At 43.9% G+C, this 21048-nt stretch overlaps 1 protein-coding gene across 1 annotated transcript in view; it reads right to left on the bottom strand.

Moving 5' to 3' along the window:
- NBAS (NBAS subunit of NRZ tethering complex) overlaps positions 1-21048 on the bottom strand; it is a 916216-nt gene that overhangs the window by 105832 nt on the left and 789336 nt on the right. The window lies entirely within an intron of this gene.

Below are 21048 nucleotides of genomic sequence, written 5' to 3'. Positions count from 1 at the left end.
CACATTTTTGATGCCAGAACCCTGAAAGCTCACAAACTTGGTCATTGAGTGACTGTGTGTCAAGGTTACAAAAAGTGGGCGGATCCAAAACCACATTTCACTGGTCAAGTATAAACTGCAGCCATTCTTACACTGTTAATGGCAGGGTTCTCAAACTTTGCACAGTTGGTCACTGGGTGACTGGGATTAAAATTCAAGGGAATGGGTGGAGCCTACAACAGCCAATCAAAATTCACCTGTTGATTTTCAAGGGAATATTTAAATTGCTGGCAAAAACAGCCAATCACATTTGATTAATTTCAGTGGGAATATACAAATTATTGATACCAAGGACCCTAAAGCTCATAAACTTAGTAATTAAGTGACTATAGGTCAAGGTCAGAAAAAGTGGGTGGCGCCAACAACTACATTTTTTACATGGGAAAATATAAACTGCAAACATTCTTACCCTGTTAATGACAGGGTTCCCAAACTTGACACATTTGGTCACTGGGTGACTGGGATTAATAGTTAGAAAGTGGGTGGCACCTACAACAGCCAATCAAAATTCACCTATTGATTTTTCAAGAGAAATATTTTTATTGCTACCATTCTTACACTCTTAATGGCACATGCCTCAAATCTGGTACAGTCAGTCACTGGGAGAATGTAGTTTAAATTTGGAAAACGGGTTGGGCTACAAACAGCCAATCAGATTTGTTTAATTTCAATGGAAAATTCCATTTTATTGATGCCAAGGACCCCAAAGCTCATAAACGTAGTCACTGAGTGACTGTATGTCAAGGTTAGAAACCGCCAATACAATTAACTTTTTACATGGGAAAATATAAACTGCAGCCATTCTTAGGCTCCCTGCACAATACATGCGATTCCGATTTTTAATCTATTGTCACATGCAATTCCAATTTTTAATCGGTACTACATGCTGCGTTTTTTCTGCGTTTTTCTTTTAATAGCATCCAGGGAAAATCGGAATTGTATATCGGAATTGAAATAGCAAATCGGATTTGCAGTGTGCAGGGAGCCTTACACTGTTAATCGCAAGGTTCTTAAACTTGACACAGTTGATCACTGGGTGACTAGGATGAATATTCAGAAAAGTAGGTGGAGCCTACAACAGCCAATCAAAATTTACCTATTGCTTTTCAAGGGGAATATTAAAATTCCTGCCATTCTTACACTTTTAATGGTAGAGGCCTCAAACCTGCTACAGTCGGTCATTAAGTGACTGAGGTAAACATTCAGTACATGGGCGGACCCACAAACAGCCAATCACATTTGTTTTGCTTAATAAACTGCTTCCATTCACACAATTTTGTGGCCAGGAAGTTCACAAACTTAGACATTGAGTGACTGTGTGTCAAGGTTACAAAAACTGGGTGGAGTCAAAACCAGATTTCCCTGGGAAAACGTTAACTGCAGCCCTTCTTCGCTGTTAATGGCAGGGTCCTCAAACTTTGCACACTTGGTGACTGGGTGACTGGGATGAATATTCAGAAAAGTGGGTAGAGCCTAAGAAAGCCAATCAATATTCACCTGTTGATTTTCAAGGGGAATATTAAAATTGCTGCCATTCTTGCACTGTTAATGTCAACAAGTCTCAAACCTCTTACAGTTGGTCATTGGGTCACTGGGCTTCAAATTCAGAAAAAGGGGTGGAGCCACAAACAGCCAGATTTGTTTTTATAGATGCCGAGGACCCGAAGGCTCACAAACATGGTCATTGAGTGACTGTGTGTCCAGGTTACAAAAAGTGGGCAGAGCCAAAAACAAATTTCACTGGGAAAATATAAACTGCAGGCCTTCTTACACTGTTAACCACCCTGGCGTTCTATTAAGATCGCCAGGGCGGCTGCGGGAGGGTTTTTTTTTAATTAAAAAAAAACTATTTCATGCAGCCAACTGAAAGTTGGCTGCATGAAAGCCCACTAGAGGGCGCTCCGGATGCGTTCTTCTGATCGCCTCCGACAATCAGAAGTAACAAGGAAGGCTGCAATGAGCAGCCTTCCTTGTTTGGTTTTCCTCGTCGCCATGGCGACGAGCGGAGTGACGTCATGGACGTCAGCCGCCTCCGATCCAGCCCTTAGCGCTGGCCGGAACAATTTGTTCCGGCTGCGCAGGGCTCGGGCGGCTGGGGGGACCCTCTTTCGCCGCTGCACGTGGCGGATCGCCGCGCTGCAGCGGCGATCAGGGAGCACACGCGGCTGGCAAAGTGCCGATGTGCTGCTTTTTATCTTATCAAAATCGGCCCAGCAGGGCCTGAGCAGCAGCCTCCGGCGGTGATGGACGAGCTGAGCTCGTCCATACTGCTAAGATGGTTAATGGCAAGGTTCTCAAACTTTGCCCAGATGGTCACTGGGTGACTGAGATTAATTATCAGGGAAGTGGGTTGAGCCTATAATAGCCAATCAAAATTCATCTGTTTATTTTCAAGGGGAATATTTAAATTGCTGCCATTTTTACACTGTTGATAGCAGATGCCTCAAACCTGCTACAGTTGGTCATTGGGTGACTGGGGTTCAAATGCTGGAGATGGGCGGAGTCACAAACCGCCAATGTGATTTATTTAATTTCTATGGAAATATACAAATTATTGATGCCAAAGATCCCAAAGCTCACAAACTTGGTCATTGAGTGTTTGTGTGTAAAGGTACGTACAGACATGCGATAACGATCGTTCGTAACTAACGACGAACGATCAATTAAGGCGAGAAATGAAACGGTCGTTAGTAAAGCGGTGTTGGAAGTGCCAAACGATCAGATCGTTCCCGAACGAACGATGCGGAACCAAAAAGATGGCTGCCCCCATGACAAAGATGGCAGCCACCATGAAGCACAAACATTTGCCTGTTCTTTTAAAACAGGGTGGGTAAAATATTATTTTACCTATCTTTTCGAATTAACATAACTATTGTAACTTAAGGACAGTATGTTTGTTTAGGCTGAAGTTCCCCTTTAAAAGATTAAAATTAAAACCATGTTTTTGGAGAATAAATGCACATTCTTAAAACTTTAACAGTCGCCTGTTTATTATACACCTTTGAATTAACATGTATTCTTATTGTTTATTACTATTATTAGTATTGGATTATTCTTCTTATAAAGCGAGCACAAAATAACATTTGAACCATAAAAATAGCACATAGTGTTTAATACACAATCACACACACAAACACATATGTATGTGTGTGTATATATATATATATATATATATATATATATATATATATATATACAGAGAGAGAGAGATAGATAGATAGATAGATCTCATTCAATATCAACATATATCTATATATCTATATACATCTATATATACATATAGATATATATACATATATATATATACATATATATATAGATACATCTATCTACATCGATATACAGCAGAGATATATATATACATATAGCTATATACATGTCTCTGTCTCTCTGTCTGCGCATGTACGGTACTTAACGAACGATCGTTTTTGTAACGACCAGCATACACACGTACTTTTGCGAACGATCGTCGTTACAAAAAATCCGCCAGGACGGATTTCCACTTTACAACGACTTCGGTCGCTGATCGTTAGCCTTAACGATCGTTAGCGGTTATTTTGTAACGATCGTCGTTAGAAACGATTGTTAGTCGTTCGTTACCAACGACTTTAGTCGCATGTCTGTATGCCCCATTAGGGTTAGAAAAATTGGGCGGAGCCGACACCAGCCAAATACATACCCGGGCAATGCCGAGTTATCAGCTAGTGCATTGATAAATCTGGCCCTCTATTCCTCTGTTTTGATTCTGTTCCCTCCCCCTCCTCCTTTCCTCTGCTGAACAGACAAATCAGCCTGCCAACAACCAAGTCACTTCAGCAGAAAAAGGAGGGAGGCAGAGTGAAGGCACATGACTCAAAGAGCTTCAGCCAGCAATGATTACCATATTCTTTGGATTACAGGGCACACCTGACTATAAGACACACCTAGGTCTAGAGGACAAAAAAAAAACATTAAAAAATCCTAAACCTTGGTGCATCCATGCTGCAGGAGTGTATTATGGACTTTCCCCCAAATATATCTCTATCTAAGCTACAGTACCCAGCTACACTATCTTCTGCTTCCCCTACTGGCTACACTTACTCCTGGTGTCCCACCATCTAAACCGTGGCTGCCCATTGTGTCGATCGCGATCTACCAGTAGATCACGAAGGACTGCTGGATAGATCGCTAAGTTCTTTTTAAACAGGGATTATTGTAGTCAGCCAACGCTGGAACTATGCGTAGTTCTACGCAATTACGCTTCGCAAACTACGGTTTCAAAATCAGAAGCTTCGCTACCTTTGCATTTCGTAGACTTCGCGTTAAAATATGAAAGCTTCGCATAGTGCATGCGGACGCTTATGCCCTTATGCAGAAAAATTTCCGCAATAATCCGCTAACTATGCGCATGGGTGGACTAATATATGCGTACATTCCACCTTCCAACGCGGAATTTGAAAAGTATAGCAGGGTAATAATATTTCTGCGCATGCGCAATGATCCGTATAGACGCAGTTACTGCACGCGTAGTTGACTTCGCAATAGATACGTCAACTACGCCTAGCGGACGAAGCTTCGAATAGCGGTACTAGGACTACGCAAAAATACATACGCAATGTTTTTAAACTTCGTATATGAACTACCATGCGTAGATTTGCACTGGCATAGTTTACGAGCACACCGTTTTTGAAATAGTGCGCCGGACGCTGACTGTGCAGCGCCGGCGTACTTTCTAATTGTGCTGCTCTGCTGCCCTACACAGAGCAGCACACAGCCTATCAGAGGAGACGAAGGAAGAGCCAGGGGCGGACCTTTCACCTCTTCCTTCCGGGCCCGCCCCACTTCCTCCCCAGCCGCTGCTCAGCCTCTCTCCTTCGCACACAGGGAACCTTCTCGCTGTTGCTGCATGCCGGGCTCAGAGACCTCATATCAACGGTGAGACGCAGTGGAGAGGAGAGCGGTGGCCTAGCAAGGGTGCATATACGCGCTGTTATTAAGTCTCTGAGCCCGGCATGCAGTCCCAGAATGCAGGATCCCAGTGTGTGGAGGAGAGAGGTGGCTGGAGAGGAAGGGGACAGCTGGTGGAAGGGGGTGGGGGTCAATACCTGGCTACCTATACTAGCGCACATATGACTGGCTAACTATACCTGGTGCACATATGCCTGGCCATCTATACTGGCCACATATGCCTGGCTACCTATACTGGCTACATATACTGGCCACATATGCTTGGCTACATATCCCTGGCTACCTATACTGGAGCACATATGCCTATCTACCTACTGTATACTGGAGCACATATGCTTGGCTACCTATGCTGGGGGCTTCTATGTCTGGCTGCCTATACTGGGGGCTTCTATGTCTGGCTACCTATACTGAGGGCAGCCATGCCTGGCTACCCAATACTGGGGGCATCCATGCCTGGCTAACCTGTACTGGGGGCACCCATGCCTGGCTACCTATACTGGGGGAAGGCAAGACCGCTTGATAATGTGGTAGTAGGGGGGAAATTTTCAAAGTAACTTGCGAGTTGAAAAAGTGTGGACACCCCTGATCTAAACTAAGTACACTGCACTAACCCTTGCTGTCCCCATCAGCTTCACTACACTACACTAACCCCTGCTCCCTCTCCCCCCCAGCTACACTAACTAAGCACTACAACTAGCTAGAGGATGATCTCACCTATGCAGCCTGGGTGGCAGGTGTCCATATGGGAATTTGTGCAGCTTCTTCTTGAAAAAAGTCGCCGGGTCCGGTGTGGATGTCCAGGCTGTACATGATCCTGATGAAGTCTGCAGTGGGGCAGCAGCAGCAGCAGCACGATCCCGAGTGATCCCAATCAGCATAGCAGCTGCCTTGTTCTTTGCCCCAGCATCAGCCCCACATCAGTATATCTTCAGCTGCAGTAATTCTGCAGTAATTCCAGAGTCCACCAAGGCCTTCATACTTCCTTGTCACTAGTCTCACCGCATGACCCCGGCGCACATACGCTGCAGGTCATGAGAAGGTGCCAGTAAACAAAAAAGGCAGTACGGAGGCCTCATAGGATTTTGGCATTACAGCGGCTGAAGTCATACTTGAGGAAGGGTCAGGTGACCCGTAACATGTAGTGTGTCAAGCTCAATAAACCACAAACGCAAGTTTGAAGCCTGTGGAGTGCCTTTCTCTACAATCTTGGAAAACTTTGCTAGGCAGGAGTGATGTACCTGCAGGAAAAGAGCACCGGCAACTGCTACCTATAATAAGCTATAGCATTTCTCTGAGTACCAAGGTGATTATTGAAACGGAAGCCATACTGCTCTGTTGGGATCACCCTGATGCAGGGCTAGTCCCGGGACAGGAAAAAGGACTCTAGTATTACAGGTCATTACAGCAGCTGCTCTGACACTCGGGATTCCGCTGCTGCTGCCCCACTGCGGACCTCGTCAGGATCATTTACAGCAGAATCTTCACAGCCGGAGACAGAGGACAAAAGTGTTCGGATAGGTAAAACATGCAGTTTTCGGACTAGAAGATGCAGTGACTTTTTCTCCACACTTTTATGCGTCTTATAGTCCAAAAATTCAGTACATTTGCCATTAGCGATCTTAAACTGCTATCTGCAGTGATAGTATAAGTTGGTATACACAGAGAATGTGTGGGATTGCTTTCAAATGTTCTTTTAAGTAACTAAAAGCAGTTATTGAAATTTTAGCTTTGGGAGTATAATCCCACTTCAAAATACTACTTTTTAATCAGAGGTATCAAGTGTGACCTCTGCAGGTAAGGCCCTTCGGGCCTCAGACTCACTTCAGTGTATGGTCCAAAACTGGCCCCTTGCTTGTTCTGTAAAGATTCATAGGATATCAGCCTCTAAAGCCAGTGCTCCACCTCCAGAGGCAAACGAAACAGCCTGTGGTGGTCACACAATAAACACTTTCGACTGAAATAAGGTACTTAAATAAATTGAATGTTGAAGTCTGTAATTTGAAGTACATCACAGTTATAACTATGGAAATACTGCTGTAGCCAGAATTGAATTTAAAGTCCAAATATCATAAGACCGCCCAAGAGTTGCATGGATTTAAAACCCTGGATCCCCTCTCCCCCATTGTGTGCTTTCTTGCAGAAAGGCAGATATATAGCCGAGCTGCTACTGCCCTGCTTACTAGTGATGGACAGGTCTAGGAGAACTCATGGAGAAGCATGTCATGTGATCAGTTTGGTCAGGTGATAGGTGTGTAAATCTCTGATTTGCTAGTCATAATCATGTGCTAAAACAGGATGTGATCACAGCAAATCAGGACTTCAGCTTCAGCAAATCAGGGAATCAGCTGACCAAACAAATAACATGCTTCTCCAGGAGTTCTCCTAAACATGACTATCACTACTGCTCACCACCCTCCCAGGCAGGACAAGGAGGTGGTGCAGAATGGCAGGCCTGCCATTCAAGACACAAAACATTTATATCACGCTTTTCTCCTGGCGGACTCAAAGCACCAGAGCTGCAGCCACTAGTGCGTGCTATATAGGCAGTAGCAGTGTTGAGGAGTCTTGCCCAATGACTCCTTGCTGAATATGTACTGGCTTCCTGAACAAGAAAAGCTGAGATTTGAACCTAGGTCTCCTATGTCAGAAGCAGAGCCCTTAAAGGACATCCGAGATGAAAATGAAGTTATGAGATTAACAATTTTACCTATCCTCCTCCTCCTAAAAATTACTTTTTTTTTTTTAGATGTCTCCGTTTAATTTTATATTTAAATCTAGTTTTTACATTTTTACTGTTTCATTGTCTCTGCTTAACCATCTTAGCGGTATGGACGAGCTCAGCTCGTCCATCACCGCCGATGGCTGCCGCTCAGGCCCTGCTGGGCCGATTTTGCTGAAATAAAGAGCAGCACACGCAGCCGGCACTTTGCCAGCCGCGTGTGCTGCCCGATCGCCGCCGCTCTGCGGCGATCCGCCGCGAGCAGCGGCGAAAGAGGGTCCCCCCAGCCGCCTGAGCCCTGCGCAGCCGGAACAAATAGTTCCGGCCAGCGCTAAGGGCTGGATCGGAGGCGTCTGACGTCAGGACGTTGGCTGACGTCCATGACGTCACTCCGCTCGTCGCCATGGCGACAGGAGAAGCCAAACATGGAAGGCTGCTCATTGCGGCCTTCCGTGTTACTTCTGGCTGCCGGAGGCGATCGGAAGAACGCCTCCGGAGCGCCATCTAGTGGGCTTTCATGCAGCCAACTTTCAGTTGGCTGCATGAAATAGTTTTTTTTTTATTTAAAAAAAACCCTCCCGCAGCCGCCCTGGCGATCTTAATAGAACGCCAGGGTGGTTAATGACGTCTTCATTGAAGTATGCCAGAGCTTAAATCTATGAACTATTAAACCTTTTTATCGCTTTCCTGCTCTCAAAAGCCATTTACAAACAGCAAAGTGTTTCATGGCTGTAATTACTTATCAGTAAGGTTTACACTATAGTCTGACCCAGTCTCGTCCCGGACAGAAACTGTCACTTGCATACCTGATGTTTAATGCTTTAAGACAGAGAAGGAAAGAAAGGAACACAGCATAGTCATTTGTGTGCTTGGCACTGTACATACACATGTCTATCATCATGTCACAGCTTCCCTCAGTTGTCCATTAACCATTACATTATCCAGCCGCTATCAAGACTTTGTTCTGCTCTAGTAAAATGAATAAGGTATATGTTCTTTACAAGGAATGGTAGATCTGCTAGAATCCACATAGCTCAAGCAAATATGTGATTCAAACCTCACTGCATGTCTTTGAGAAATCTCGCATGAACAATCGCTGCTTGTAATGCAATGGCTGCCTAGCAATAAATAACAGTATGAAAAAGCTTTGATTAATAATACCTCTTTACACAACATTGCAGTCGCTGTCAATAACTGTGGTAATTTGCCAGAGTAGATTATTCCAAAAGCTGTTTTACCTCTACAAGTCATCGAGTTTACAACTAGTGCACAATTTTGCTGTCACGCTTCGAAAACGTCCCCATATTGTACAATTACACCTTCTCGATGCAGAACATCTCACATTCAAAACAATGTCATGCGATGGAGAAAACGCACACAGCAGCAGTGCGCAGGCATTTATCACATGCAACGGTTTTTGAAGAAAAAATGTTTTTCTCCCAGTGGTGGTTCTGATCCGCAACCTCAGCAAGTGATGTCACACACAACAAGATGCACACCCATATATGGCACACTACTGTCGGATCTCCTTGCCCATTAATGAGGAACTGTAACCAAGGATTGAACTTCATCCCAATCAGTAGATCATACCCCCTTTCCCATGAGAAATCTTTACCTTTTCTCGAATAGATCATCAGGGGGTTTTGTGTGGCTGATATCGTGGTGAAGCCCCTCCCACACAGTGTGATGTCAGCACCTAGGCACTGACAACACACTGTGGGAGCCTTGTTGCATTGTGGGAATTAACAGCTGTTTCAGACTGCCAAAAAAAGAAGCATCTCCTTTCCACAGACATCACCTGCCAGCAGTAAAAATGTCGTAATGTTTTAAATGTCAGAATGTAAATCAGGGAGAGGAAAGATTTTACAATGGGAATACACTGACTAAATCATTTATATATAATTGTATTGTAAAAATTAAGCACTTATTTTTCATTACATTATGTTCACTATAGTTCCTCTTTAATACAGCCCTGGTCTGAACTTTCACTAACCCCAAAGACTGCAGCTTCCTGAAAAAGCATAAAGAGGAGGAGCAATAATTTTCAGTGGTATGATGAGACATGGAATACGTATGATTTTCATTGGTAAAGAAGAGTAGATCTGGTAAAAGCCCCAGACATAAGTAGTTACATAGTTATTTGGGTTGAAAAAAAAGGCATCTGTTCATCGAAGTCAACCAGAAAATAACGTACATCACTAGCCTGCACCTTCACATATCTCAGTTGATCCAAAGGCAAAAATCCTTTAGAAGGTTTGGACCAATAAGCCCTAAAAGGGAAAAAAAAATAGATCAAATAAAATTCCTGGATCAACACCACTGTGAATAACCTAGTAAATATAGCCACATATGTCTTTATAGGGACAAAACCTCATCCACCAAGCTTTTCTATTGCCCTGTGATTTATTTATTTATACATGTTAATTAGATCTAAGGCGTCTTTTCTCCAGACTAAGTAAGCCCAGTTCATCTAACCTTTCCTGGTAAGTGAGACCTTCCCATCCCTCTAATCAGTATTGTTGCTCATTTCTGCACCTGCAGAAAAGCCAAAGCTTGTCTGTGATTGGTCACCTGCCTGGTGATTTTCACGGTAGTGTATATCTAAATTGGTTCAAGTATGTGAACGTGTAAAAACAAAAATAGTCCCATGTCTCACGTTCCTTTCACCTGCTACTTTATTCCTTAATAGATATGTGGAGAAGTAGAATTGAACAATACACAACACAATCACACCAATTATTGCTTGGTATGGCTACTGCTGTGTTTTACTTCCCATCACCCATGGCCACTGGTTTCACTTTAAAGCCATGGAGGTTGATGAAGTTTTCAGGGACAAAAAGTGACTGAAAATCTGCTCAATGTGGACACAGACACTTAGGCTGTAGACACAGTGAGCGCTTTTCTGACCATCAGTGCTTTCTGAGCGTCTCCCATTGACTTGCAGTAAAATCGCTGTAAAACCGACGCGTTCAAGATTTTTCAAAAAAAAAATCGAGATCACAGTGATTTAACCGAGAGTTTAATGCAAGTCAATGGAAGAGATTTTTAAAAATGCTCAGAAAGCACTGATGGTTAAAAAAGCGCACAGAAAGTGTTCACAGTGTGAACTGTACAGCCTTAGCATGTATGTCAAGCCAAGTTGAATGTGAACTTCATATTGTCTCTCCAAAAAACGTATACTGTATGGGCTACCCGGCTAACCATAGACTGGCAAAATAACTTAATAAAGCACAAGTATTACTCTAACACACAATGGCCTTCAGTACTTATCCTGACAGTGTAATTCATACTGTAGGCAGGATAGTGTACAAGTGCTAAGTGTTCTGTTTAGCATTAGTAAGCTGTTATGTTTGGTAGTCTTGTGCCCTTCGCACCAATGCTAGTCTTGCTCCAGTTAGCCTGTTTGACTCTATTCTCTGCCTTCTGCCTGGTTTGGCTCTTGCTTAACCATCCACTAATCAGTTTGATACCTTCTCTGAGCTCTGTCTGTGTATTTCACCAAGTCTTCCTGACACCAGTATTGGCCAACCTTCAGAGAGTTGACTCACGTATAAATTTTATTCAGCACTATGGACAACACATTCTGCTGCTTTAAGACTGCTTCATCCGGTCCAAGCTCCACCATGTTACAGATCTAGCACTTTTACTGACCTGACGAAGCAGCTGTAGAGTCATGAAACGTGTTGCCCTCTGCGCTGAATAAAGTTTATTTTGGTATTTTTGAGTTGACTCTGAAAGTAGGCCAACACCTTAAACTGTCAATGTTTTTTTAATAATTTTATCATCTTATGGGTAACTCCAGTGATCTGTTTATCCACGTCAAAATTTAGCTTGATATATCCCATTTCCCCGAAATGAAGACATCGCCCGCAAGTAAGCCCTAGCAGGAATTTTGAGCATGCTGGAAAGCCCTACCCTACTCTCACAGGTGGGACCATGGCTCCGTCATTAGGCCAATCACTGCATTCCCTGCTACTCAGCGAGTACAGTAATTGGCCCAATAACAGAGCCACTGTCCTGCCTGCGAGACCATCGGCTCCAGCAGAAACTAAAGTTGCCGTACATCTTCCTCATAGGCTGGAGCTCGGGGACATGGTAGCATGAAGCTGGGAGTAAGAGAAGGATGCAGGGGACATCAGAGGACACAGGGGACACCAGGAGGACAGGGGATAGAGGTGGACACAGGGACAGAGGGGGACACCAGAAGGACACAAAAGGAACAAGGGGGACATAGAGACACACAAGAGGTGGATCCAGCAGAGGAAGAGGCAGCAAAGTGAGGAAGGCAGGAGGACACAAAGTACAGGAACTTGTGTGTTCATAGAAATATAAGGCATCCCCAGAAAAAAAACCCTAGCACAACTTTAGGAGCGAAAATTCATATAACACTGTCTTATTTTTGGAAACATGGTAGCAGCAATGTTTCCAGTGATAAAAGCCAGTATTTCTGATGAATAAATTACCCAGTGCCACTTAGATCTACTTAGAGACTTAATTGTCCCCAGTGTGTGCCTGGAGAGAATCAGCTGTTGCACAGGACATTACTTTACCCAACTGCTGACTGTATTTATCATCAAAGCCAAGAGAACTACCAGGTAGGCATCACTGGTTAGCATGTAGGATTTGATTACGGAATGATTCTAAAGTTGAAAACAGGTGGTTTCAGCTAAGCTGACAAGTTCTAAAATTTGACCTTTTCGTAGAAATGGCTGTTATTGCTCTAAAATTATTCATGGCCAATACGTGCGAAAACAGGAACAGGTATTACAAGATATCCAATTAGCTATGGTATTCCAGAATGGATGTGCAGTGCTGCGATACATCTTTTAATTTTTGCTTGTTAACATGAACACCGAGGGCCAATTGAGAGAGAATTAGCACAAGTTTCACCACCTGTCAGTCTTAAAACCTGTCAAAATGTTTTTAATCCTGACCTGGCTGACAACGAGATCTCCCTCTGCAGGTGATAATGAGCGCTTGTGATGTTCAGAAACAGGCTCCAAGACTCGTTTGTCTCCAGCGATGTTGGGATAAGATGTATCTTCTGCATTTACCAGTCAGTGTACGGTGAATCTTGGGATATCACTTCTGCACAGATCAGCAAGGTCACACAACCTATAATCTATACGGTTCACTCTATGACCTGTCACTCATACGCTTTTTGCTTTACAGAGTAGTTTATCCTCCAGATGGACGACTACAGTTTCTCATTTTGTAATCACTCCTAGAGAGTTTTATGACTGATGATGCAGGGACATTCAATCCTAAAATTACAAAGGATCAAACAATTTCAGCAACTGCTTGTGCGGTCGCCTCCAGCCTATTGACAGATTACAATTTATAAATAGTGACAGTCTAAAGCAGCAGGGACAGCCATACAAACCCAGGAAAAAAACACATATATAAGTGCATAAATACTTGTTCTACCTAATACTTGTTACCTATGTATTATACTGTCTACGTTTTGATTTGATTGAATTTAAATAGTAAATAAAGAGAAACCTTTTCCAGGCATTTCCCATCAATACAGCTTGAAGTAAATCCTAAAGTAATTTCATCCCTTACTCTTTTTTTTCCCTAGAAACTGCATTGTCATATATAGATTGCTTTATAAATACACGTGAGAACAGCATAGATTTCAGAAGCTTCTGCAGAGGGGTGAGGTGTATTTCACTTCTCAGCTTCATATCACACTGAACTGCCCTCAGCCAATCAGTGAGGGGCAGGAATGCTGAAAGGTAGATAACAAGCTTCCCTCTCCCCGGGAATGTACCAGAAAGATCAGATTCATTACAGCAGAAACATTTATGATTATACTGGAATGCTTGCAATGCAGGGCCAGGTTGTAAACTACATAATAAACACAGAGCAGTGGGTAAATAGAATTTGATTTTGTGGCTGACAATCCCGTTTTAAGGGGCAAACCTAATGGTAAAAGAGTACTATAAGCGTTTTCAAAAAATATATTTTAATGAAACTTTATAACAGACTATCAGACAGGCAATCTGTGATCTTGTGTGTTGCATTATAAACAATGCCAGTTGTATGGCTGTCATGCTGAGCTGTTGGCCCTAGTTAATTTAAAGTGACACACCTGCACCAAGCACAAGGCCAGTTGGGTCACACCAGAGTCAAAGCATCTGATATGCATGATCACTCGGGGCCAGTGATTTATAGTTAGCGATGGCCCTGCCTAGGAGAACTCAAGGAGGAGCATGTGATCAGATTGAACAGCTGATAGATTTGCAAGGCTCTGATTTGCTGTGATGCCTTCCTGATTTAACACAGGGTCATGATCAGTAACCCTCATGGTCCCCACTTGCTGCCCTTAATGTTCCTGGGCTGACATACTTTATTCCAGCTTAAGTGGATACAATTTGGGAGTCAATACATAAGGTCGACTTATATCCGAGGATATTCAAGTAGTCCCTGACTTACAAACGACCCGCCGATACGAACGGCCTGGATTCTGTGGGAACAAGTCAAAAGCTTTCAAAGTGGACTTTAAAAAATTAATAGAAAAATAATGGCTTTTAAACTTGTCTAAGCAGGTACAAAGGGCAGAGGTGACACAGAGGGGGACACTGGAGGCACAGGGGGGCACAGAGGAGGTACAGAGGACAAAGATGGCACAGTGTTCCGACTTAAGAACAGATTCATGTTAAGAGCAAAACTACAGTCCCTATCTCGTTCGTTAACTGGGGACTACCTGTTTGGTATATTTAGTATCACAAGTCAAGAACTTTACCTCACCAGTTTTCTTGTCACAACCCTACAAAGCCATGGTAGGATCCAGTTATCACTCAGGTCTTCAGCAGCACGTAAAAGCCTTGTGACTGCGTATATTTGATAACATAAAACATGGAACTATGTTAGCTGACTTTTGATGAGACCAGTGCGAGTGTGCTAATGGTATTTAAATGAAGATTACATAGCAAATATATTTCAGGTGGAAAATGCTATAAAGGCGAACGCGGTCCCTAAATGTAAATATTCAGGCGATGGCTTGATATCCGAACGTTCCACCGACAGTAACGTCCCTGGGTCTATTGCCACATGGAATGCATCGCTGAGAGGTTGTTAAATTGCCTTATATTACCTCCTAAACATCATTATAGATATCCATTCCCCTGCATACATTCTTCTGATAAGACCACTTCTCTCTACAACATTATAAAATGCCTGATTTCACATCTGAATTCCCCGCAGCAGGTCACAGATTTCAGATTGGAATATACGTATTTACGAATCGCCATTATGTCCCGAAGCGGCGACATTATTTTACTGCTTATGAGGAGGAGATGGAAGCAAAATGCAGATCTGATCTTTATTTCTTTAACCTGACTTTGTTAAAAAGAGAAAGTTCTGAGTTTTGCTCACAACAGCATTTTTTTTTCCTGCAGACACAAAAATATAGCTTTTTCTTCTTTATCCGAAAAAATGTCTCATTTGGATTTCCCGAGCGGAAGGGACTGAGCACCTCATTGAACGGGGGTGACTTTAACCATCACTGAAGAAGGATTCTCTGCGGCAGGCGGACTGCTTATCAGCAGTACATTCAACGGGGCTGACACAAAGCACTGGGCCTTCCAGCCTCACCAGAGGACATCAAGTTAACCTTGCGCTGGCTTGGAGATGGACTACAAAACACTCCACGTAAACACATCTCTGGGAATGCCAGGGTAAATAGGGCATCTTCATTAAAACACTCATTTTTGCACTCTTGCCATTCAATCGTCAATAACTTTATCGCGACTTATCACACCAAAATGATCTATTATCTTGGCTGTTGTTTTTTTTGCCACCACTTAGACTTTGTTTGGGTGGTACATTTTGAACAAGAATTATTTTATTTTTATTTTATTTTATATGGATTTTAAAAGGAATAAAAATAAATTAATTGAAACAATTATTTTCTCGGGTTTCAACCATTATAGTTTTCATTTAGTAAGTGCAACTGTAACTAAAATCCACCCATTGTATTTGCCCATTTGTCCTGGTTTTTACAACATTTAATGTGAGCCCAAGCCAAAGCTTGGAATCAAAATCAGATACTTACCTTAAAGAGACTCTGAAGCGAGAATAAATCTCGCTTCAGAGCTCATAAATAGCAGGGGCACGTGTGCCCCTGCTAAACCGCCGCTATAGCGCGGCTTAACGGGGGTCCCTTCACCCCCAAAGCGACCACTGCGACACTTGGTCGCAGATTTGGTCGTGATTTATCGATTCCTGGAGGCAGGGCTAACGGCTGCAGCCCTGCCTCCAGTCGCGTCTGTCAGCGGCGCATCGCCGCCTCTCTCCCGCCCCTCTCAGTGAAGGAAGACTGAGAGGGGCGGGGTAGAGGCGGAGATACGCGCTGACAGACGCGCGTGGGGCAGGGCTGCGGCGATTAGCCCTGCCCCAACCAGGAGGCGCTCCCCGTGTGTATCGAGGGGGATTTGGGGGTGAAGGGACCCCCGTTAAGCCGCGCTATAGCGGCGTTTTAGCAGGGGCACACGTGCCCCTGCTATTTATGAGGTCTGAAGCGAGATTTATTCTCGCTTCAGACTCTCTTTAAGGGCATATTCACAGTGGGACGTTGCGTTTAAATGCAACGTTAAAGTCGCAAGCCGTGAGTTACCACAACGCAGCAACATTTTTAATACGACTAACGTTGCACTGTGAACAGCCCATAGGATTAGCATTGCAGTGCGGTAAGCTGCATTATAAGACTTCATAACGTGCGACCATAACCCCCATTGCTGAGCGCGGCCCCCCTCCACAACTGGGCCCAGCAGCTCCACTTCCTATAGCATGGTTGTGTAGAAACCACGTGAGCATGCTTGTGCATGTGCAGCAGCACGTAGCCCACGGCTTCAGCTTATTGCACATGCATGGGTGGGCTCGGTCGGCAATTGCGCAGTCACGCTATAGGAAAAGGAGCTGTGCGGCCCCAACTTCATATTTAAAAAAACAAAGTCCCTAATGTAACAATGTATGTAATCACTTTTAAATTCTGTCACTTTGGCTTTTTTTCCCAAAAGTTTTTATGAAAATAAAACTCCAGTAACTCCTCTTAAGCTGGCCACTAACGGTCCAATTTCTAGCAAAAAATCGTTCGAGCGATCAGAAATTCTGATCGGATTGGTTGTAAATCTCCATTAGTGGACACAATTGATTATGAACGAGTGAAAAAAAATGTCGCCCGAATGAATTTTCGTCGAATGAAAATTTGGATTTAATTGGTGGTCGTGATAGATAGAAAGCAATGATTGGTTAGTTGATGGTGTAGTGAACGATTTTTCGTCCGACCAGAATTTCTGATCGCTCGAACGATTTTTCGATAGAAATTGGACAGTTAGTGGCCAGCTTTAGTTACATAAAAGACCGTTTGAAAGATTTCACAAGTATTCCCTATGTGTAGAATTGTTTATTTACAGTGCAGAGAGCAGTAGAAGCTTGCTCATCTCTGGTCATCGGCAAAGGCAGGAGTCTCCCTCGTGCCTTCACTCTGTCCCCCTCCCTATCAGCTGAATAGACACATCGCCCTGGCAACAGCTGAGTCCCTTCAGCAGAAAAAGAGGGGGGCAGAGTGAAGACATGTGCAGAGGGAGATTCTTTCCTTTGCCGATCACCAGAGATAAGCAAGTTTCTACTACTCTCTGCAGTGAAAATAAAGATTTTACACACAGGGAATACTTGGGAATGCTTTCAAATGGCATTTTACCGTGTAACTATGTAAACAAGAGTAGTTATTTAGATTTTGTTTTTTATAGTATAATCCCACTTTAAAAATCAAACAGTTTAGCAGCCTTTCAGACTATGGCAGATGCAGAGATTAAAACTGCACCAGGGCCCTCCGGACCTGAGGGGCCCACCTGAGGCCCTCCTCCTGTTACTGCATTGGCTGTTTATCATTGCTGTAGTTACAATAACCTCTATATGTGCTTTGAATAGCGATAATCATTGCAAGAAACTCCTCTTCCTCTGCCGACTTCTATCTAACACAGTGGCTGTTCTTGAAAAGTGGTTTTGGTCATCTGCAACATTTAATTATTTTACTTATAGTGTTGGTGGGAGCCTTAGACAACAATATGCACTGGGGCCCATGGCTCTGTGGCTATGCCACTGAAACAAATGCAAAATGCACAGGAAAACAACATTTTTGAGTGGATGTTTTCAGACTCCCAACAAAAATACAAAGTAAACAAAGGAACAATGTACTTCCAATTAAGTGGAAAACAGAATGTTTTTTGCCCATTTAGCCACACCAGAAAAGGAGAGTCAACGGATCCTATTTTATAAATAGGATCCGTTCGCACTTGTCAGTCTGCAATGAAGCCATTGCGATAAGCAGATTGCACTTTTTGTGCGGGCTGAGATTTTTCCCAGAGAACGAATGCATTTCCCATATAGCCTATGGTGGAAAAGCAGCTGCTCCAGGCACCACCCGGACCACAATGGGCAATCTAAGGGGACACTACAATGAGCTACGGCTTAGGTGGTATCCTAGCCTTATACACTGATAAACGTAAGCCAAAACAACCACCCACAAAACAATGCTAATATAAGCCCCAGTAGCAAATATACCTAAAGATCTATGCCCACCAAGGTGCAATGTTAGGTAGTGGCCACTTTCCCAGGCCCATAGTGTGATCATTGCCACCATCCAGGTATAGCTTGTAGTCTCGTAGATATGGCAACATCTCATAAATTAGCACGGTTGGTTGGTCATATGTGGGGCCATACTCCGGGTGCGTAGCTGTACGGGAGCAGCCTCTGTGATTGCAGAGGGCTCAAGAGCAGTACCCAAACTACTAACTTTCCCTTCCTCCGATACAGGGGTCCATCCCCCAGATCAGGTGGATTTGTGGCTACACATGTTATAGGTGTGAAGGTCATGATGGCCACACTTGTTTTATGGCCCTTGTAAGATGGGCCCCCAGGCCGTGAGGGTTACCAAGGGAGGGGTGTGAATGTTGGGGGTCTCATCAAAGTATTGCTGGAGGGCCCCCATGATTTGTAGTTACGCCCCTGGCCATGCCTTTTGTATTGACTATAGGACAAGCTAAGCAACATCTGGAGGGTGCTAGTGATCACAGTTGGGGTCATTCGACATACCATGGAAACCCGGCACCAGTATAGAGGGCTGGCATGCAGGTTACTTGGTTTTAGTTAAAGAGGAACTCCAGTGAAAATAATGTAACAAAAAAGTGCTTAATTTTTACAATAATTATGTATAAATGATTTAGTCAGTGTTTGCAAATTGTAAAATCTTTCCTCTTCCTGATTTACATTCTGACATTTATCACATGGTGAATTTTTTTTTACTGCTGGCAGGCGATGTCAGTGGAAGGAGATGCTGCTTGCTTTTTTGGCAGTTGGAAACAACTGTTATTTCCCACAATGCAACAAGGCTACCACAGTGTGATGGCAGAACCATAGTCCTGACATCACACTGTGGGAGGGGTTTCACCACAATATCAGCCATACAGAGCCCCCTGATGATCCGTTTGTGAAAAGGAAAGATTTCTCATGGGAAAGGGGGGTTTCGGTTACTGATTGGGATGAAGTTCAATTCTTGGTTATGAATTCTCTTTAACTTTTTTTGCTCCGGTAAGAACTGAAGTGGTCATGCAGTTAAAATTCCACATTTCTGCACATTTACTTAGTTATTTAGCAGTTATAGATCTGGAAGCCCAGAGAGAAGCTGTTGTTTCTCTAATAAAATGTAAATTTGCATACATCCATTTTCGTGCTTAACTAAGGCACTTTCCGATGCACAGAAATGTAAAGACCAGTCATTCCAGAACACCATTGTGGAGATGGTAAACAGCCTCTGATTATTCAGCAAATGTGCCACACATCCATAAAATAAAGGTAGGGACAAAAAAAATTAAGCTCGTAAAATTTCAGCTGTCCTAGTATACTAACATCTGCGAAAGGCCATAAACACTATATTATCACCGCTACAAAGAGAGCACGGCTAAAGACGAAAAATAACTTATTTAAAAGTAATCCGGGAAATAAACTGATCACTGCAGTATATTCAGGCCATTAAATTGGGGACAATTGCAAAAAGCATATAAAAAACATATGCAGTGTGATTATAAAATAACTATGAGGCTGCACTGTGTCATTATATGACAGCAATGCCAAATAAACACATTGGAAACTCACTATGCAATACCGGCAATATACATCATGTTCCATAGCTCCCATCACTGACAGAGAAAATCCATGTCAGGATCACTGACAGCACCAGGGAAGTTATACTGGGGAGGAGGAGGGACCACTAACATCACCAGGGAAAGTATAATGGGGGAGAGAGTGGGGCACTACCACCACCAGGGAAGGTATAATGGGAAGGGAAGGGGGGCCACTACCACCACCACCAGGAAAGCTATACTGGGGAGGAAAAGGGAGCACTAACACTACCAGGGAAGCTATATTGAGGAGTACGAGAGACCACTACCACTGCCAGCTAAGGTATAATGAGGAGGGAGGGGGCCACTAACACCACCAGAGAAAATATATTGGGGAGGAAGGGAGTCACTAAACACCACCAGGGAAGTTATACTGAGGCAGTGACTACCACCACCAGGGAAGGCTATATTGGGGAGGGAGGGGAAGGGGGCAATACTACCACCACCAGGGAAGGCTATATTGGGGAGGGAGGGGGAGGGGGCAATACTACCACCACCAGGGAAGGCTATATTGGGGAGGGAGGGGAAGCATGCACTACTACCACCACCAGGGAAGGCTATATTGGGGAGGGAGGGGAAGAATGCACTACTACCACCACCAGGGAAGGCTATATTGGGGAGGGAGGGGGCAACACTACCACCACCAGGGAAGGCTATATTGGGGAGGGAGGGGAAGGGGGCAATACTACCACCACTAGGAAGGCTATATTGGGGAGGGAGGGGAAGGGGGCAATACTACCACCACCAGGGAAGGCTATATTGGGGAGGGAGGGGAAGGGGGCAATACTACCACCACTAGGAAGGCTATATTGGGGCGGGAGGGGAAGGGGGCAATACTACCACCACTAGGAAGGCTATATTTGGGAGGGAGGGGAAGGGGGCAATACTACCACCAGGGAAGGCTATATTGGGGAGGGAGGGGAAGGGGGCAATACTACCACCACTAGGAAGGCTATATTGGGGCGGGAGGGGAAGGTGGCAATACTACCACCACTAGGAAGGCTATTTTGGGGCGGGAGGGGAAGGGGGCAATACTACCACCACCAGGAAAGCTATTAACTTTAACTTAAGGTAGACCTTAACGATACCATTTTGTCATCAGATGCAATCAATCAACGCAATTTTTACTTTCGAAAGGTAATTATCGGTTGTTCGATT

Source organism: Hyperolius riggenbachi, chromosome 4 (assembly GCF_040937935.1).
Source record: "Hyperolius riggenbachi isolate aHypRig1 chromosome 4, aHypRig1.pri, whole genome shotgun sequence".
NCBI classification, from domain to species: Eukaryota; Metazoa; Chordata; class Amphibia; order Anura; family Hyperoliidae; genus Hyperolius; species Hyperolius riggenbachi.
The sequence above is the reverse complement of the archived record's forward strand: the minus strand, read 5'-3'. Positions and strand labels throughout refer to the sequence as shown.